The sequence below is a fragment of the Fukomys damarensis genome, unplaced genomic scaffold (assembly GCF_012274545.1).
Source record: "Fukomys damarensis isolate Sample0158 unplaced genomic scaffold, DMR_v1.0_HiC HiC_scaffold_33, whole genome shotgun sequence".
Taxonomy (NCBI): domain Eukaryota; kingdom Metazoa; phylum Chordata; class Mammalia; order Rodentia; family Bathyergidae; genus Fukomys; species Fukomys damarensis.
In genome coordinates, this window is record NW_022900945.1 from 46407056 (window position 1) to 46429177 (window position 22122).

The following is a 22122-nucleotide window of genomic DNA, read 5'->3' on the forward strand; positions in this document are numbered from 1 at the left end:
GGAGGGGAGGGGAGGGAAGCTAAGTGAGAGACCTACCCTTGGAGATCATTATATTTTCTGAATTTCCCAGGACTCATAGATTTCTCTCCCTTACAACTATATCATCCTGTTTGAAAGTCATTTCCACCAAACGTTATAAAGAAAATGCGTGAACCAGCTTTTCTCTTATCTTTGTAGCCACCGCCATTCTTTCTCAGATGATCTACCGAACCCAAAGGCTAGAACTAAGAGAGAGTAGACTTGAAAGCAAGGAGGCTGGGCAGGCTGCAAACATAACAACCAGACACTGAAGGGTAGAGCTGGATTATTTCATTCTAAGATCCCAGCTTGTACAACCTCCCACTCCCCTCTATGGATAAAGGGAGAATTGAGAATATTTTTCACTCTATCAGCTTCAAAACTAGAATCAAAATATAATTCTTTTTACTATTTTATGACCACCAATAAAAAACATCAGTACACTTCCTTATTTTATATATATATGTACAGATAGATAGATAGATAGATTTGAGGCTTCTCCTTAAGTCTATTCTGTTCCAAATACACACCTGAAGCCTACCTCCAAAATGCTGGGCAGTCATTTGAATAGGAAAATCAGAGTGGGCAGTTACTGGTACAGGTTAGGGCTCAGTGGAGGTGAACCTATGGCACACACCACAGCGGGTTGTTTGTGTCATTGAAGCTCTAAAAGGTTCGCCATCATAGGTTAGGTGAAGCCTAACATTTTCCTCCTCACCTAAATTTCCTTCAGATCAAAGCAGTGCCAGCCAGCCAAGTGACACCCAAAGGGAAGGCTGCTCTCCCTCTCTGCCCCTTGACACTGATATAGCCAAGGAGCTGCTGGAGCTTCTGAAGAGACCTCATCTCAGGCTGCTTGGCTTTCCAAGCTCCGCTGCTGGCTCCCCGCTGTTTTGTCCCCATCTTCTCAGCTATTGTTGGACTTTGCCTGGCACACAATAGACCGTGGGTTTGTAAAGAAACTATGGCCAAAATGCTTCAGTCTCTGTGCTCACCAAATTTCTCAGGATCAAATCTTGCCTGTTCTGCTTACAAATGGGCTGATCTCTCTGAACCTGTCCCTTCCTCTGAACCAGGTGGGTGGCATTATTAGTTTCCACCTGTCACTCCAAGTGAACGAATTCACTAAGTGAATGATTACTGGTAAAGGGCCCAGGATTGTGCCTGGTACTCTCTGTAGTGTCCCACAGTATGTGTTTTATAAGTCTACAAGGGAGCTGGCTCCAGGGAAAGCAGTGCATTCTGTGATGCCATAGCCAGGTTGCTGGAAACGGGTGAAAAGGGCTGAGTTGTGCTTTGTTTTATAGGAACATCTTTCCGTGCAGGAAATTTCCATTTTCTAATTAGTCTCTACCAAGTCTCTGAATAGTTTAAAGTAGGAGAGTGTTGCAAATTATTGGTAACTGCTCCCCCCATAAAGGAATTAAGTACAGGAATGTACGGTTTAAGTATAGGTTAATTAACTGGCAATTTAGAGTGTGGAAATCAACAAAAGAAAAAGAAGGGAAGACTCTTGTCTTTGACAAAAGACATGGCAGATCCCAGCTCTACGGCCTGTAACTATTTCACCTCTGCCAAGGCCCTCACACTCCCAGAGTCTGCAAAAATGCGGACACTTGTCCCTGTCTTGGGGGAGGCCCTGAAGGTGAAGTTAACATGGCACTGTGGGAGTCACAGTGTTCGTGTTTAATGAGTCAACAAATGTTCGTATTTAAATTTGGAAATAGCTCCCACCAAGCTCACACACAGAGTCGTTTGGTAGAGTATTTGGCTCAGGACCTAGTGACTTCTTTAGGCACAATTCTACCAAACTGGGACATCTGAGCTCCTGGCCACAACCTAAGAATGCTATAAGGGACAACAAATACATTTTTAAAAGGTGGATGCTTTTATAAAAACAGAGTCAAACAACTCCAAAGTTGAGTACTTCAGACTCCTTTAGTATAGAGAAAAGTCACTTCTGAAGGACTCACTGAAGTGCAGCCCTGTGCAGTGGTGATATTCCTGTGGTCCAAAGCTGGTGAGGTACTAAGATCCTGACAGGGTGGAATGTGACTTGCCTCAGAGGAAAGGACTGGAAGGAGAGAATCACTATTTCACCCCCAGTTATTTAAAAAAAGAACCTCAAGAAGATTAGGAAGAAACCCAGCTCCTCGCTGCAGGGCCTTTAGAGCTGTGCAGGGTGTGGGAGACAACCTTGCACTCACTGGACAGGGTGAGAACCCCTGGGACCCTAGTAGGGTGTTCCCCTGGCCCTGGAGGGCAAGCTGAAACAGCTTCCCTCTGGAGAGTACAGTCTGTCACAGAAAGGGTTGCCTGCAAAGAAGGAAATGGCCAGACCACAGGGTGAGTCTTCCACAGAGACCCACAGTACAAAAAACAGAAAGCCCTAAGGTTGGGACTTAGCTCGGTGGTGCCACCGCCTGCCTCACAAGTGCTAGGTCCTAAGTTTGATCCCCGGAGCCAAAAAAAAAAAGAGAGAGAGAGAGAAAAGCAGGTAGCTCTGGTCATTTTGACTTTAGGGAAGAGCCAGAAGTCACACAGTGCCACATCCAGTGAATGAGGTGGACGACGACACGGCAGTGTCTTTACAAGCCTTGCCTTTCCATCGGATGGCCCTTGGTGGCAGCATTCATTTTATTATTTTTTAATCTTAGGTCATAAAGACACTTATGAAAGAGAACTTCAGAACTGCTTCAGAGAGTGCCAGGAACGACAGGATACGTGTGTTGCAAAAAAAGGGAGCACTGTGAGGACAATTAATGGCAAAGTGCCCTTTACTGTAGTTAAGTGTTTAAAACGTTAAACATTCATCGTGTATTTTGATCACACACTGTAGCACTGTTGTGAAGATCATTGTGATACTACACACGATGAATATAATTGCATGGTGCGCTGCAAAGCTTGGGCCAGCGGTTCTCCTGTCAAAGGAACCCTGTGCACACATTCTACCTTCCTGTATATCTAGTCACGGACAACTGGGTCGCCTCAACTCTGCGCACCGCAGAGTTTCGCTCGGTATGCGTTTTTTGAGTTCCTAATATGTGCAGGGCAATGTTTCTTCTCAGTCCTACCCAAGAGTTTACTACAGGCATGTGATTTTACCACAGGCTGGCTACCTGCTCACAGATTTATTTACACATGTGCTAGTAGTATTTTTTTGGGGGGGGGTCCAAACCTTTATCAACACACAGGGCTGTGACTTTTTAACTTTTGCCAGTCTGGTTGGTGAAAAGCGGTACCTTAATTTCCAGTTCTGTTGAGAGTACAACTGAGCAAGTCTCTAGATACTTGTTAGCTATTGTGATTTCTACTCCTGAGAACCGCTTATATGTATGTTTTCCCCACCTTTCCATTGGGTTTCCTGGCTTTTCCTTGTTGTTGTTGTTGACTAAAGTTGTTTTCTATATAAACAGATATGTAGCATTTGGTAATGTCAGATAAGGGAAGATCTCCTCCCAGTTTATCATCTTTTTATTGCCTTTATATAGATTTTCTTTTCCGAGCAGAAATCCCGTGATGTACCAAGAGTTCCAAACATGATTCCAGCCCTGATTAGATTGACTTAATTATCCACATCAATAACCTGTCACCAAAAGCAATACTCTTTCTGGACACATATGCTATTTACCATAAGTCTCATCTTTTCTTCTACACACACCATCTAGCTTCCAACTTAAAGTGACGATGGCGGTGCATACCCATAATCCCAGCTATGTGAGAGGCTGATGGAGAAGGCTTGTACATTCAAGGCCAGCCCGGGGAGCTTAGTGAGACCTTCACTGGAAATTAAAAAAAAAAAAAAAAAAAAGGGATAGCTCAGTAGTAGAGAGCCCCTGGGTTCCGGCCCCAGTATAAAAACAAAACAACAAAAGGAAAACACTTTCAAGATATAAAGCAATCAAAGACCCGATTCAGAGCTGACCCAGATGTTCAAATTATCAAAAAGGGACTTTAAAAAACTACTCACACAAGTAACATGTTAAAGCTTTTAGTGGAACAGGCAGACAAGAAGCATCAGAGGTTTTATTCAGGGAAATGGAAATAACAATAAGAGTCAAAAGTTACACATTCTATTTTCATTTTTCTGGCTATTTCCCGAAATCATTAAGACCTCTGCTTTGTTCAATTTTTTTAAATTGTCATTTGCTTTAGTAGTTTGGCCAGTTCATAATCTCTTCCACTTATCTGGCAACCCTAGGGCTAAGAGTGAAGGAAGGAAACTCATGGGGGCAGGAAACATTTTCTCCCATGTGCTAGCTGCAATCTTCAAGCAAGGAATACTTTGAGGTTTGCAGGCTCCAGGGAAAATATATCAAGATCATCACAGGCCTCAGTGAAATGGAAGATCTACATGGTTTTATGAAAGGGTTAACACGGCCAGGCGTTGTGATGCCTGTCTATATAGTCCCAGCAGTCTGGGAGGCTGAGGCAGGAGGATCACAAGTTCCGGTTTACACTAGGCAGCTTAGCAACTTAAAAAAAATAAACTTAAAAAAATAAAAAAGAGGTGAGTATGTACTTCAATGTGAACTGCAACCCCTGGGGGGGGGAGAGAACAAAATTTGTTTTTGTTCCAATAAAAATTCTTTATTCTCTGGGAGTGCCACAGAATGAAGTATTATCCACATTTACATAGTATTATAATCAGGCAGTCTAATCACAAAAACCAACGAACAAAACAACAAAAGGAGGTTATCATCTAGTGATTATGTTTTGTCCCACAATTAGTTGTGTATTTTTCTCTCAGTGGTATCAATATCAGATGTAGTACCAAGAGCTCCCTATGCTGAGATACCCAGATTCCAAGCAATATTTTAATATTCACTAAGATTTGGTTCTACTACAGTTTTTGCATAGCTCACATTCTTCACCCCTTCACTTGTGGTTTCAATGTCCTCTACTAGTTTTTTTCTTATACGCTAGCTGCAAGACGGGAATAATTGCAGGAAGGAAGTGGAGAATTTCGCACAGTAATAGTTCTGCTCGATCTGTGTCATCCCTGAAGTCAACAGAATTGGATGTCTCCCCCAGATCCATTTATCCACCAGGAACTGAAGGCACAGTACCTATAGCCTATGCGTTCTTAGGACTTTCACAAATATATGAACCCTAAAAATATCCTCTCTGAAATAACAACAGAAAACTATGTTCTGTGCATGCTGCGGGGTAAAGTAAGGCTCCACGAGAAGTGAGTTGAGAAGTTATGCAAGTCCTAAGCCTCCTCGAGTCTCCCCGGGACTGAGTGTACACCCTGCAGTACAGTGTCGGGGAGCACTGGCACCACACGGCGGAGAATGACAGGGTCCTACAGTGCTTAGCACTGCACGCTGTGGCAGGCCCTGGCTGTCCAGTGGTTCACACTGCACGTCAGTGGCAGAGTCAGTGCCAGTCGGTGTCGGTCATCCTACTCCGCCCTGTGTGTCACCCCCTGTATCTCCTTGTCCACACTGGCATCCAAGAAGCTTCATTTTGATCTATTTAAATATACTGGATTCTCTGTCTGCAAAGTTTTGTTTGTTTGGTAAACAGCTCACTGCTTAGCCTGAGAAAGCCCTGGAGGAATTCCAAATTCATCATTTGACTAAACAGTGCCCTGAGGCACTGAATTTTTTAAAATTTGCCCAAATTCTCCCAACTAGCCCAGAAAGCCAGATTTCCAAAAGCCCAGGTCAGGACCACTTTTCCAAGGAGAGACTGCGAAATCGTAGATGTGTGGAAGCAAGCTTTTTCCCAAAACTCAGGCCAGAGCTTGCAAAATTTCAGAAAGTGGTCACCAATGTTCCTCCCTTAAAAGTGAGTTGACTTTAATCTGGACATATACAATTTAGCGGGTTTACAGGGCTACCGTACAACAGCTTAAAGGGCAATCACCATTAAATTGATTTTCAAGCCCCAGTTCTGTGGCAATGAAGCAGAAAAACACAAGACTCCCTGTAGTCAATTTTTACTTCATCTAGGTAAGTGGGACTGCATCTGGTAAAAACAGAAACATATTAAAAAATGGACCTCAATATTTTGCCAAAAAGAAGTCTCTAGATGGTTTAATTTGTGACAGCTCTAAAAGAGACCCTTAATTAGATGAAGATTTATTTAAACTGAGTGAGGTTGGATTTCTCCATAATTTTAGCTACTCCAGGAGGCTGAGGCAGGAGGATTGCAAGTTTGAGTCTGCCTGGGCAATTTAGCAAAATCCTGTCTCAAAAAAGAAGTTTACAGGACCGGGGATTTAGCTCAGTGGTTCCAGCACCTGCGTCACAAACACAAGGGCTTGAAAAAAAAAAAAAAAAAAAAAAAAAAAAAAAAGTTTACAGAAATGGAGGGCTAAGGTCATGACTCAATGGTAGACTGCTTGCCTAGCATTCACGTGGCCCTGGGTTCAGTCCTGAGAATAGGAAAAAACCCAGAGATGATTTATTTAAGTTTATTTTCACTGGAGACAACTTTCAAAAGATGCCAGATAAAACAAAGCTGCAGATGTTTTATTGGCTGATGGTACCCTTTCTCTTGTGTCTAGGAGAAATGAAAGGCATTCTACTTGGAGCTCAAGTACGATTAGCATTGAAAGTTGTTAAATCTCTGAAGAAAAACAATAATTTTAAAGAACCCTCCCAAAATAAAAACAAAGCACCTTTTTAAAAAAGAGGCAGTATGATATATAAATTAAAGTTTCAAATTTATATCCACAACCTAATCACTGGAACTCATGTTTCTTTAGAATCACAAAAATACTTCCCAGGTATGTTAAATTAAGAATCTTGATAAGCCATGTGAAGTGGCTCCTGTAATTCCAGTACTCAGGAGGCTGAGGCAAGAGGATCGAAAGTATGAGGCCAGCCTAGGGCTACATAGAAATTTGAGGTGAGTCTGGACTACATAGTAAGGCCCAATCTCAGGACAAGAGCAAAATCAAAACTAAAAACAAAAAAAGCTGAAGAATACTGATAAAGGAGACCATCTTTATCCTGAATATGGGGAAAGTATTCTGGGTTATCAATAACCACAAGTATACTTACAAGGAAGAAGAAGACAGAGATGTGAATGCAGGAACGGAGAAGGCACACACAAGAGAGGAAGAACCAGTCATGTGAACACAGGAGCAGACTGGAGTGGAGAAGCACAAGCCAAGGAATGCCGGGAGTCATCAGAAGTTGGAAGAAGCATTATTACAGTTTAGAAATGTTCCACAAAGACACATATGTTAAAGGCTTGGTCTCCAGGGTGATGCTACTGGAAGATGGTGGAATCTGAGAGGCCAGGTCTTATGGAAGCCCTTAGGTCACTGGGTATAGCCGTGACCCCACCCTCTTTCTTTTTCTACTCTTTGGCTGAGGATGTGGGCGAGTTTATTTCCCTATCTGCTCCCGCTGAGATGCCCTGCCTCAGCAGGCCCAAAACTTGGGGTCAACTGATTAGGGACTGAAAACTATGAGCCAAAATAAACCTTTTCAAGTTAATTGTCTTGGGTGATTCATTATAGTGACTAATACCAAAAAATTGGTACTGAGAAAATATCGTAGCTATACCTGATGATACGGAGGAGGCTTTCTGTGTGTCTGTGCATGTGTGTGTGTGTGTGTGTGTGTGGATATGGGTGGTGGTGATGGTGGTAGTGGGGATTAAACCCAGGGAGTGCAGCGGCACATCCCCAACTCTTTTTTACTTTTGCTTGAGACAGAGTCTCACAACTGTGTTCTGGTCTCAAACTTGCAATCCTACTGTCTCAGCCTTTTGAGTTGCTGCTATTGCAGTGTGTGACACTCTGCCTATCTGGAGGAGCCTTTAAAATTAGCTTACAGGAGGGCTGAAGATTTAGCTCAGTTCTGCCGCCTGTCTTGTAAGAGCAGGTCCCAAGTTCGATCCCCAGTAACAACAACAACAAAAAAATTGGCTTACAGGAGGAATTAGGAACAGTTTGGAGGAGCAAGTTAGTGGAATTCTAAAATGCTATAAGTAGAGCTTAATGGGTGATTCTGGTGGGGGCTCAGAAGAACTAAATCCTAATGGGAATGTGGACAATAAAGGCCACACTTATGAAGTTTTGGATAAAAACGGAGTAGTCCATTGGAAACTGGACTAGAGAATATCTTCATTGCACTGTAGCAAAAAAAAAAAATTATATGCATTTTTCTCTAAGTCTTGTTACTCAATGGGAGGTTGAATTTAAAAGTGAAGGACTAATTTATCTGGCAGGAAAAATGTCTAGTCAGCAAAGCTTGTAGCATGGCTATCAATGGTTACTTTCAGCCAAATTCACAAAAATGGGATTGAAGAATATTGGACAAATCTGTTGCCTTGCCTAAAGTGGAATACATATAAAGATGTGGTCAAGAGGGATGCAATTGCTAGTGCTGATATAAAGAAGTTAGGTGCTTTACACTAGGACAAGTGGAACGATGCCTGGAGTCGATCTCAAAAGTCTGCAAGGCAAGCTCTCTTCACAGGCCCAAACATGTAGAAAATGCAAAGTTTTTTCAAAGACTTTTCAGGCCAGAATCCTTCCAGAAAAGAACCTCAGGGTGCCCTCCATTTCCAAGATCATTTTAGCAATCATTGCCCTGGGATTTGTTTCCCTGTGTTCAGCCAAAAAGACACTCAAAGAGCTTTGCAGCTGCAGTTCAAGGAAGACCTGGTACAGCTGCTGGCAGCAAATCTTGGTGTTGTCTACATGATACTGGCCTTGAAGGCATGCTGAACGGAACATTCATGGGATCCTGGGGACTTCTGCTAAGATTTCGCAATAAGGCTGGGAGGCCTGGCCGTGTGCTGCAGAGTTGGAGCTGTGGGAGTAAAGCCAAACTACCATGGAAAACCCCAAGAAATCAGAGATGTATGTTAGTCAACTTTCCATTATTTTTAAAATATGAAATACCTGAGACAATTAAAGTACAATGATAAAAGGCTAATCAAGACTCAAAGTTTTAGGGTTCCAGTGCCTGACTAGGCAAACCCAATCCTTTTAGGCATCTGCCGAGTGTGCCAGATGGCAGTGGCAGGGATCACATGGCAAAGCAAAACTAGCATGGGTGGTACAACTGGGGCTGGGAGATCACTCCCCCCATCCATTTGGGCAACACCCCACACCCCATCCTCCTTCCACTGCCCTAAAAGAAGCAGAAAATAAAAATAACAGAGACCCAGGAAATCTCTAAAGCCCTAAGCCAGAGCACAAGCTTGTTAGATCCCTTGGCCTGAGCAACCGTAACATTTTCCCAGCTCGAACCTCATTAAAGGTTTAGACACATGGACTGCATCTCCTGTATGTGATGTAATCAGAGTGAACCAGCATGTGTGTATGGTGCCCCTGAGATGACTCGGCACCCTGTTAATCATCCCTGTCAACCTCACCCAAAGACCCACTGAGAGGCATGCGGGGTGGGGTGTGCATCTTGTAAGGTCTCAACGCTTCATCTGTCCTGTGTGCTTCTTACTTTCCTGTTGTCCTGGCACTACTTTTCTGTTCATGCCACCCTTTGTTTCTGTTGGCACAGATCTGTCTGGACCACACCGTCTCATTATCTTCAATAAATTGAACTGCTTTTTCTTTTACCACTGGGCATACTGCACACTTGGAATTCTTTGCTCGCCACACTCAAAAAACCAGAAATCTGTCTTTCAGATCCACCACATGATATCAAAAGTGTTCATCTCGTGGTCAGAAAAGCAAAGAGAATGAAGGAAGGATTTGGGATACCACGATTCCCTTCGAGGGTACATCAGCCTTGACCGAAGGACCAGTCTCTAGGCTCTACTTCTTAAAGGTTCTGTGACCCCTAACTGCACCTTCCTGAGGACCAAGCCTTTACCATGTGAACTTTGGAGGGACATTAAGCATCCAAACTCTACTGTTCTCTTGGCTTGAAAGGTTCATGTCCAATATCTTACAATGCAAACTACACTTACTCCACCCCATAAATCCACGGAATCTTATCTATTCCAGAATTGCTCAAAAATCTAAGGCTACAGACCCCTCTGAGACTTAAGGCAAACTTAACTCTGATTTGCTACAATAAGTAAATAAAAAGAAAGTTTCCTGTTTCCATGATACGATTTTGGAATAGATCCAGGGTAAATATTCCTGTTCCAAAAAAGGAGGAATAGGAAAATAGTAAGGAAGGATCAGTCCAAAGGAAGACCAAAACCCAGGAGGACAAACATTAAATCCTAAGTCTCCATAGTCTGGCAGTCTGGCAGTTAGGGTACAGAGCGGTGGTCTGTGGGCTCCAAAGGTCTTGGGCAGCCCAGCCTCTGCAGCTTTATTGGTTGTTTCCCACTCTTTAGGGCAGGTTTGGATGTTTCTTGCAGATTTCCTTGGTGAGTAGTGCATGGTGCTGGTCCCGCTACCTTTCTAGAGTCTCCATTAAGTCTTAGCATGACTCTACACCTCCAGGGCTGCTTGGGGGGACTTCAGTTGTGCAGCACGCTATCTGGCTTCCTAGGCTTTCCTTCGGAATCTTGGTGGAAACCTTCAATACTTCCTAAGTTTTACATTCTTCATGTCTGCAAACCCAACAACACATCAAAAAAGCCAGTGTATGCAGTCAGCAAGAGCTGTAGTACACCTGCTTGAACCACAGGTGCAGCAGGGTGAATTCCTGCTGGCTGGCTACAGGGAAAAAAAAATCCAAGGCAGTGCTGGGTGTGCAGAGCACCACTGAGCCCTTTTCTGAAAGGATTCTGCCCTAGAAAATCTTTGGGGGAAAAAATTGTACATTTCTGCATCCCTGAGACTATGATGGCAGTGGTTTTGCTAATTTCTGAGATGCCCTTGAGACATCTTTCCAATTGTCCTGGTGCAAAGCATTTGTTTGTTTTTAATTATTGCTAGCAACTGCACCCTCACTGGTCACATCTTTACACAGACTTGCATCTGTCTAAGCTGCAAAATTTTAAAACCTTTCCATTCTGCTCCTTTTTGCTTTGATTATCACTATGAAGCTGAATAAAGCAGCCAGTAAAACCATGCTACAGTCTACATGCTTGTGCTTCCTTGAAAACTCCTCCATGTAGTAAAGTAGTCCATTACCTTTAAGTTTAACCTCTAGCAAAGTATCAAGGCATGGAGAAAACACATATAAATTTTTCACAGTGTAACAATGACGGCTTGTAGTCCAGTTTCCAACAGACTCTTCATTTCCACACAGAACCTCATCAGCATGGCCCTTGCTGTTCGCATTCCAGTCTGTGTTCTGGTCCCCAAGTCCTGTCAAGTCCTACTTACAGCATTTTAGGCTTCCTGCAGCCGGCTCCTCCAAACAGTCCAAAGCCCTCCCACAACCCATCCCAAAGACTCTTCCACATCATCTCATGTACAGCCATAATGAATAGCTCTGTACTCAGTACTGATTTTCTGTGTTAGCCAGCTTTTCATCACACGAGCACAATACTTGATAATTAACTCATAATGAGAAAAGGTTTATCTTGTCACCGTTTTGAAGATTCTAGTCCATAACCAACTCACACAATTATTTTGGACCTGTATTGAGGCAGCAATATCACGGAAGTAGCAAAACTACTGATATCATGAGCCACAGAGCAAAAACAAAAGAGGAGGAGGCTAGTGTCCCACCGTCTCCTTCAGTGGTATTTGGCCATCACCCATGGACCCCCACAAGGCCTTACCTAGCATGGTTCCACCACCTCCAACTAGCACCAGCATAAGGACTAAGCCTCTAACACACTGAAAGGGAACAGCGACACTCAACAACTAGGCCACACACACCGAGAGGTCTGACTGGAGATTTTATTCAAGGGGTGGGATGAGAGAGAGAGAGAGAGAGAAGAGAGAAAGAACAGAGAGAGAGCAGAGAGCAGAGAGAGCAAGGAGGAAGAAGAAAAAGAAAGAAAGGAGCAAAGAAAGGAAGGTCCTTTATCAGTTCTGGGCGGGGCTATTGATTATTTATGAGGAGTGAGCTACTTTTAACCTATCACAGGCCAGGCTGCCCTTTATGGGTCCAGCCCTGCAGAAACAGGTTTCATCTTCTCTGTCTCGCTGTGGCCTTGGTGGGAGGGAAAAAGATAAGAGCATGAAATCATGCTAAGAGCCAAGAAGCACCAGGAAAATGCAGCCTGTGATGGCGGCGTCACAAAAATACTTTAACATGATCGATTCCCTAACACACACTGATTTGAGGGACATTCAACATCTCAACTACAGCATTCTGCCCTTAATCCCTAGAAGTTCATGTCCCCCCACACACAATGTGACACATATTTAATCTATCCACAAGCATTCTAAAGCCTTAACTGTTCCAAACGTGCCAAGTCGCCTCTAAAAATGAAGGCAAACTCTTAGCTGAGAGCCCTTATAATCCCAGCAGTCTGGGAGGCTGACACAGGAAGATCACAAGTCCAAACCTGCATGGGTCAACTCAGTGACTTATAGGGATTCTCTCTCGGGAAAAAAAAAAAATTAAAGAGGGGTTGTGGATACAGCTCAATCTCTGTTCAATTCCCAGCACTAAAACCAAACCAAACAAGAACAAGTTACATATTTTTAAGATACGAGGATGGGAGATGTACAGAGCAAACATTTCTATTTCAAAAAGGAAGCATAGGAAAATAGTAAGCAAGAATAAGTTCACAGTTAGACCCAAAACCCAGAAGGGCAACAGTTAAGCCCTAAATTTCCTTGATCAGCTTCTGAAACACAATACGGCGATAGGGAAATCTTTAATAGTGAAAACTTAGGAAATGTCACAATGTAAAATAACTTCTGTCCCTCACTCTGCTTAGTTCAGAATTAACCGGTACCGGAGACACCTAGTTTCCCAAAAAATCTTATAACTGAAAAGAACCATTGTTAGCTTTGTTAATCAAACAAGCTTCCTTCCCAGCTAGAGTAGGTAACTGAATGAATCTTAAAGATAACTTCCCTAACAAAGAACTGCATCCGGGTTGGAATTCAACTGCCTTGCTATCATGTCTTGGGTATCTGTGAAAATGCAGTATAACCAACTGAGTAAGATCAAAGCTGTAAAACCCTATAAAAGTAAGAGTTGTAACCCAATGGGTCATTGATCAGGGCACCGTCATTAAGTGTGATCGATCCCCATCATCGATGGAGTAAACTTTTTATTTTACTTCCATTCTGCTGCCTCTGTGTGTCACTTGCCGTCTCCTTCTGTAACAATGGCGGAAGGTGGAGTCCTAGGGCTTGGAGAGCCCAGCCCTACAGCCAGGATGGCTGCAGCCACTTGGTCAGTTTCTCAGACAGCTTTTGTGCCCTGCCTGTGCTTCCTCTTTTGTTTTCACAGGTATCAGGGTAGAGTCGCAGAGATCATGTATTAAAAGCTTAGTCCCCAGGGTGGCAACAAAGGGGAAACAAATACAGGAATTCAGCGACTTACCTAGTAAAATTAACCTAGAGGCTGAAGTTTTATCCCTGTGATCACATTAATTTTTATAGGCTTAAACATAGAAAATAGAAATCTCTAAGATAAAGTTCTTGATACAATACAGATCAAAGAGCTAAATGTCCTAAATGGCATTTTCTCCGTCACATTTCCTTATCTTTTAGCCGCCTTTCTGGACATGTCCCTTCTTTCCTTCCTTCTCCGAACATCCTCCACCTCCACTGAAGGCAGCTATACAGGGGCAACTTCAAATTATGTTTCACTTGAAAAACCTCCATAAAGTTAGCAAAAACCTTAGACTTTTGCTTTCCAGCTATGTATGGTATGCCCGTCAATATGTAACAAACACCGGTTTGTTGTAAATATTAATTTAATTATTCCACAAATATATACTGAGGACCAACTAAGCCTTAGGCACTGTGTTAAATCCTCTGCAAAGTAACAATGAATGAGACAGATGTGGTCCTTGTTCTCATTTGTGGATTAGTAAAGGAGGCAGACCCCAAATTACCAACTATGGTAATTTCTACGTCAGAGGCAGAGTCTGCAGAGCTGGTCTCTGCTAAGAAGTAGAATTTGTGCTGTAAAGGTGGGGTGGAGAACATCCCTCAGAAAAGGACAGACAGGGAGAGCTAGAAACAGACTCATCTGGGTGGAGCATGGCAAGCAAAGGGACAATGGCATGAGGTGAAGACAGAGAGGCTGAGGGGACAGATGAACAATCCAGTGAAGGCACTGGCAGACCTCTCTGTTCCCTTCCTCCTAGCTACCATCCTGAAGGGTCAGGAGCTAGAAAGCCTCTAGCTAAGAAAGAGCTAATAATTGAGGCTTCACCAATACAGTCACATATCTTTAAGTACAGAAATTGTATCTGGACCTCCTCTACTCTCTAGGAAGCCCTTTAACCATTATGAGTTAAAGCTTGGGAGAATTAGTTTCCTTTCCTTCATTCAACATTTACTGCATGTCCTCTTTGTGCCAGACAAAGAGTGTGTCCTTGTGGTTGAGGATAGGTAATCCCTAGGCTCTGCTTTCATGGCTCACAGTGGTAACAACGTGCTACTAGGAGACATGATAGGAGACAAATGAGAGTGGTTCACTGTTTTGGTTCGGGTCTAGATGTACTCCCAAAGCCTCATGTGGGCATAGGCTGGATCTAGAGTGTGTGAAGCTGGAATTGATTCATGATGCAGTGCTTGGCTCAAGTGCACTAGGATTAAGGGTGTGAGTGCTACCTGCCCTGAGTAGTCTTGGTAAGATAAAAGGGGCAGGAAGACGCTGGTAAGGTTCTCTTGTTGCCTTTGCTGCCTTGTGTGTGTCATGCTGTTTCTCCTCTGCAATGCTCTCTGCCAGGCCACCCTGCCTTGGAGCCAGCTTATTACGGGCTCAAACTTCTACAAACTGTGAGCCAAATAAATCTCTTTCCTTAAACTTTAGAGTCTGGTGTTTCAGCAATGAGAGAAAAGTCACTAGCACAGTCACACAATGTTCCAGCATGGCTGAGGCAAAGGAAAAGGGAAGAAGTGACACTCGTGCAAGGGATTATGGATGAAGAGGAGTTGGCCAGGTGGGTCAACAAGTTCATGTGGGCCTAGAAAACATCTGTGGAGAGGGCTCGGGAGGTGTCCTAGGGTTTGGCATGGTGGAGGAACTAAGAAGAGTGCAGAGAACTGCACCTGGGAAAATCACAGTGAGAATGGAGGGGAGAGGCTTGGAGGCGTGACTGGCAGATGGTGTGGAGTCCTGGAAGCCCTGGTGGGTGACTTCAGAGTCTAAGAGAAGCTGTTAATAGGGTATAAGTACAGGAGAGATAGGATGGAGTTTGCATTTCAAGAACATCATTTATGTTTTGATGCAGCGAGTAGGATTGGAGATAAACACAGTGAACTGAAAGATGAGGACAGACTATTGACACGCAGGTAAGAGATGATATTGTCTCAAAGGGGGACAGCAGCGATGCAGATTCTGCATCACAGAATTTACCTGATTGCATCTAAGCTTGTTCCCAGTTTAAATATGAAGTGTGCATCCATGGTGTTTCTCGTGTATTGTATGTGATTCTTTTACTCCTTTGGAAGAAGTAGAGTATTATTTTCTATATAATTGAAGTTAATCTTGGTTTCAAGCCCCCTGCCCATTCTTCTGGAAGTGGGAAATTTTATCCCAGTCCATTTGCAGTCTCTCCATCCCTTCCTTGGTGTCGCCTCTCCATCTGGAGGGAAGGATACTAAGATCTTCTCAAGGCAGGTGTGGGCGGATAATCTGGTCTCCTTGGTCACGCACCTACTTTGGGGCCACTGACATATCCTTGGGGCTATCGTATCTATGGCAGAGAGGTTCTCCCGGTCTCCTGTGGTAACTTTTTTGCTCCAATATGATACTTCCTCAGGCCCACGGACCCCTAAAACACGACTGAAGGGTACTTCAAGTACATGCCAAACGTTCTGCTGCTTTCACAACAGGCTGTCTGTGGACAACACTTCATGCCCAGTATCAACATGTCAAGTACATCTCGTCTGCTCTAGAACCAGGCTCCATGTGCAGGACTGATGTTTTCTTGTTGGGTCTGGGGACAGATTTTAAGAGGTATTTTGGAGAACAAATGATTATAGCTGTTCTTCCCAATTGGGAATCATGTTAGGAATGCACCTTCAGAAATGATTCCTGGGTTGATTTGCCTTAGGACCTGGATAATCACTTCTGATGATAGAGGAACCCTGGAAGAAGAGCAAATATGGGACAGTGGACAGGAAACATGAAGTCACTTTTGACATGCTGCGTTTGAAATACGGAAGATGAGGTACTGAGGAAGTAGGTGGGATGGGGAGGATTGTGCCGAAGCTTAGAAAAGAGGTATTGGATTGAGAACACACACACACACACACACACACACACACACACACACACACACAAGTGGTGTTTTTTCAGTATAAAAGTAGGATAGTAGTAGTAGTAGTAGTAGTAGAAGCCATGGGACAGCATGAGATCCCCTGGAGAAAGAGAAAGAACACGGGGCGAGATGAGAAGAGGACTTGAGAAAATGCTGAGGAATATTTAAAGCTCAAGTAGAAGGAAAAGGACCTGCAGAATAGCCATGGAGGTAAGAAGACAATACGGATGAAAGGAAAGTCACAAAAAGAGAGCATTTCAAGGGAATGAGAGTAGTTAACAATGTTAATGTCACCACCCAGAGACCAAGCAAGATGGAACTTGAAAAGTATCCTTTAGGTTTAAAAGATCCCAGGAGAGAGACATTCCAGCATAAAGAACTCAGCATCTATGGTGAACACCTGGTAGATTCACTAGAAACTTCAGGAGAATCACACTTTGTAAAAGGATCAAATTACTAAAGATGACGAATTTCAACAGTTTAAGAACACATTTCAACGGCTCAAGCTGATGTACAGGTAAATTAATGACCTGCTGGAACAAAGTTTGCCACTTTTTATCAAGGACAACAAAGTCTAATGCTTAGTAAAAGAAAAAATATATAGTTCTCAGCATCCAATAAAAAATACCACATAGGAGAAGAAATGGGAAATTGGGACCTATAACCAGAAGGTGACAATCAGTCAATAGAAATAAACCCAAAAACAAAGTAATGAAAGAATTAGCAGATTAGCAGATGATAATTTCAAAATCGGTTACTAGAAATATGTCCGTGTATTTAATGAAAAAAAATGAACATAATGAGAAGCGAAAGATATAAAAGAAGAAAATAAAAGCAATCATTTTTCAATAGGGCCAGGGATTTAGCTCAGTGGTTCCACCACTTGCCTCACAAGCACAAGGACCTGAGTTCGATCGCCAGAACAACAACAAAAAAAATCCACAAAGTTCTTTTTCATTAAACTCTTCCATCAAATTCCAGCTCCAGAGCCTTTTTCCTGTATTTTATTTCATTTAACTTTATACTTCTGTCCCAGTGTACAGAAGTATTTTAAAATTACATTGGGGTACACATTAAAATGTCCTTGACTGGGACATGGGTAGGATGATTGTGACTGAATTCCGGAGGCTCTTCTGTCCTGGATTGTTTATAGAAACTGGAAGGATTCCTGGTCTCTGAGCCCAAAGCAGCTGGCTGGAGCTGTAGGGAGGCACCGGCCATGTGTTCTCCAGGACTGGAAGTTGTTTCCAGTCCAGCTACCTGACTGGTCCTCTGAACCTGAAGTCTAACCATTCTGTTCCCTCATTGGTGCAGGTTCTCATGACTGCTCACCATATTAGCTTAGTTTTTCCACTCTTAAATTACCCCCTTGGGAGCCTCAAAGGCACTTTCTAAGATAGATAGCCTCACAGTGAAAAGAGAAGTGTTAATTAAAAGGAAAACATTAAAGTTTGGGTGATCATTTAAAACATTTGTGAGAACGGATAGCTTTTATAGTTCCATGTGTGTACATAGGCTCCCCCCACGCCCTTCAACACGCATTAGTTACTGAACTTTGTAAACTGGCATTGAAACATTACAACGTTTTGTTGCACCTATTTTATAAACTTTACAGTGCAATACTTCTTACTTTTCTGAGGCAAACCAAAGGTACGTTTCTCAAGGTTATTGCTGCCTTCTTTAGCATCATTTGATGGATCTTTTATACATTTGCAATAGATAAAAATAAACCAGATTACAAATCCTTTTTAAAATCTTAAACCATGTGCCAACTTTTTGGCTGAAATTGTGTAGGATAAGTTAAATTGCATTACCTTAAGCAATATGAGTATATTTCTGTAAGCATAGATATGTTGAAATAAAGTTGTGGAAAGCAAAAAAAAAAACACATTTGTGAGACTCTTTCTTATAGGTATTAGTATCTTCATTGATTATCAAGCAACTTAGAGTTAACAGAGAAAGGCTGAATCTTCTTGCTTTGCTGTGAATCCTCATCCAGAAGTTATAGATTTCCTCTAAAGATACACATCCAATTAACTGTGATCTTAAAGTTATATTTTCAAATGTGAAATGCCCTACCTACATTATCAGCTATCACTATCATAGGTCCACAATTCTTCAGTCCATAGATACCTGGAGTTCCTAAAATGTTACTAAAGGGTAAGCATCTGGAATGCAAAAATCCAGGACCCAAAATGTTCCAAAGCCAAAATTTTGTGGGTGCCAACATGACGCCATAAGTGGAAAATTCCACAGCTGACCTCATGTGACTTTACAGGCAAAACAGGTGCCCTGAAAATGTTGCATAAAATTACCTTCAGGCTATGAATATAAGGTGCATATGAAGCATCAGTGAATTTCCTGCTTAGACTTGGGTTGCATCCCCAAGATACCTCATTAAGTTACAAATATTCCAGAATCTGAAAACACTGAAATCCGAAACACTTCTGGGTCCAAGCATTTCTGATAAGGGATACTCAAACTGTACTAAGCTTACACTTTAAAATTCTAAACTATTGGACATGTTTCCATCTAGAATCTTAAACTGCAAACTTATTTATTTCGGTGCTGCCCCATGGCAGTACGGGAAATAGAGATCATGTTTTTAGCTACTCCCTGGATGAAGAAAAATAGAAACATGGGTCTCAGATGAGTGCATCAAGCTGTCATGCTCATATTTGGGGCCAGCTGGTCACCTGTTGGCAGGACCAGCAGAGAGTCCTGGGAGTAACTCCATCCTGCCCTTCCATATCCAACGTCAAACAGACGGTCTCTGTCAGAACGTCTTCTCCCTATGCAAGCTACTTCATTAAAGAGAAAACCTCTCTGCTCAAGCGATGTTTAGCTATCGGTTTGCATTTTAATATCCAACAAATTAAAAACCAAATTAACATCCAGACAGTATCTCTCCTTTATATGTTATTTGAAAAGGTGCCACAATACACACTTCTTCTTCACAAATGCACAATGCTGAAAGGAGAAACGATAAAAATAAAAACAAGATGATTCAACATTTTTATTATCATTTCTATAATTCATTTTATCCAGAGATATTTGATTCTTAAAACACTCATCTTCTTTGTTTTTCTTCTTCATCTACTTTGGTTCTTCATTTCATTGTCAATGGACTTATCACCACCACAGGAGGAAGATGGAGAAGGAAAGGAAAGCTGGTCACCAGGATACCAGAAGTGGCAAATGCCACATAATTAGGAGCACAGTCATTTCACAAACCTGGCTGAAAATATATCAGTAACAACCCAGGTGAATGATCATCACCTGAAATTTAAAAGTACCTCTGAAGGAACTGTTTATTGCTTTGACAGCAAATAGCACAAACAGTAAACCGAAGGGACAAAACAGCCTTTAGTAGCTTGTTGGAGTGCCGAACGAGGGGTACACTGCAATGAGCCACATGTCAGACTTTCACAGCCCAATAAGAAACAGGCCTGAAGATGTAGTGTTTTCAAAGCCCAGTTTTTTCAGGTCAAAAGCAGAATGACCCTTGAGGAAGGAATAACCCACCAAGGAAAGACAGGAAACAAGTCCAGGTTCTGGTTTGAAATACAACAAATAAGAATTAAATCTGCATGTGTTGGTGGTGACTGCAGTCACACTGCTCAGCCAGTACAACACATACACCCAAGTAGGGCTTCCAGACTGGAAGAGAGATGGAAAGCTTCATTCAGCTTATGTCCCTATCCTGAAACCACCATGGATCTAATACCAATGAGTTAGAGTACAAATGTGTTACAAAGATGTTACATTGTGATATTTTTAGGTATAAAAGTGCTTTATGCTTTGAAAACTTTATCAAGAATGGTCTGCCAATTATGTGACTTTTGGTATGCTCCTTAAATATCTTAAGCTTTTTGATTTGGGGTCGGGGGAGACTGAACCCAGAGCCTTCACACTAAACTACATCCCCAACCCTTTTTATTTTTTAAGACAGGCTACTAAGTAACTAAGCTGCTGAAGATGGGCTCGTACTTGCAATCTCCCTGCCTCAGCCTGCTGGCATTACAAGTGTGCACTATCAGTCCTCGCTCATAGCCTTGATTTATCATTTTTATAATGTGGGTATTGGACTCGGAGATTTTAAAAAGTAGTATTCAACATGTGTATGTGTGTAAAAGAGCCTTGCACTCTCACTCTTCTGAGGAAACTCAAAACTTTTATTAGATTTGCAAAAGGTCCTAGGACTAAGAAAGGTGAAGAAGAATCTTGACCTGGGCGGATGATCTGTAGCAATGGAAAATGACACGAGAACATTCAGTCTTAAATTGGAACAGATAAGTTACAGGAGGATTTGCTTTGCTCTGTTTGGCTGAGAATAAGACACCCTCCTTATGTAGATGAAGATAGATAAAGGAGATGAGTTTACAGTGTGTAAAATGCAATATGATCTTTTGGCTCAAACTGCTGTGTGCCAGTAAATTAGGGATTAATGTGGTTCTGAAAATCATGCAAATTCTTTTTTTGAATTTGTGCATTAATGCTACTTGGTACTAGGGAGAGATTTGACTACGTCCTTCCAAGAGAGAGAGAGAGAGAGAGAGAGAGAGAGAGAGAGAGAGAGGGGCAGGGAGGGAGGAAGGAAGGAACGAAGGAAAAAAATAGGACCTTGCACTTGCAAGGCAGGCATAGCACCACTGAGCTAAATCCCCAGACCCAGACCCAAGCAGATTTAACAGCCAACTTCCTCCTTTAGAACCTACTCAGTTCACAGTGCAGTTTTGATTGGGGGTTGATTTCATGAATATAGCACCCCGTGAGGTCCCCACAATCTGCAACTCTCTTGGTCACTCTTACCCCATCTACCCATCCAGACCTGCCAAGAAGGAAACACCTTTCCACAGGAATGCAAGCGCTGTAAGGGAGGCACTAATACAGTGCGGTATTTTTAGCAGCACAGCGGTGCCTGTGACAAGATAGATGCCCAGCAACCATCCGTAGCATGAATGCTAATGCTTACAGTTTTCAGAATGTTTTAGGAGTCACAACCTCTCCTTTCTGAGACTGAGTTGATTCAGTGTATAGAACTTGACTGTCAATTTTTGGCTTCCTATTTTCAGGAAGTGATAAAAACTGCTGCTCCTAACAGAGAAAGCCTGGGTGGGGCTGAGACTGATGCTTCGAGGGTCTCCATCACCCATGGATCACAATCTAGCCACTAACAGGGTTCAGGTGGTTCTGGGAAGCATCCATAGGTTAATCCTGGGAAATTATGACACATTGGACCCTGTAGCAGGCAAATTTTCATCCATCCTACCGAATCACAGCCTCCACGTGACCCCAGTTTGTCTCTCCTAGTCAGAGAACTCACCCATGTACAGCAGAGCAGCAGCAATAATAACAACACTGACATTTCCATTAAAGATGGGCACTCGGGAATGAATTTGTTGAATTAAACCAATGCCATATTATCTAAACTTAGTGCCTCCTGGACAACATATAAAATTGAACTTTTAGCCAGCAAAACATTTTACTATCTAAATTCAAACACAATGAATGGCTAATGTCCCTCATATTTCACCTCTCTTCTTTAAATTCCTAAATTTTAGATCCAGCTCTATTCATATGCTTTTGCTTTATTGCTAAAATTCGAGGCCTGCAAATGGCCAATTTCTCCATATTAAATTTGGATCTATTTTAATATATGTTTTTCACCCACTTAGCAATATTTCTGAGTGAAAACTGTTGCTTGGAGAGGTCAGAAGACAGGAAAACCACTATCTCACCCCTAATTCCATTTTTTCTTTTTGTTTCTCTTCCATTTGTCTTCTTGCTCTTTTCTCTCGGAAATATTCCTGGCTGGCTTATGATCTATTTATTGCCATCAATTTGCTGTGTAGAACA

The 22122-nt window shown here is 42.4% G+C and overlaps 1 long non-coding RNA gene across 2 annotated transcripts in view; it reads right to left on the reverse strand.

The window, feature by feature from the left end:
* LOC117284033 overlaps positions 1–22122 on the reverse strand; it is a 49405-nt gene that overhangs the window by 16339 nt on the left and 10944 nt on the right. The window lies entirely within an intron of this gene.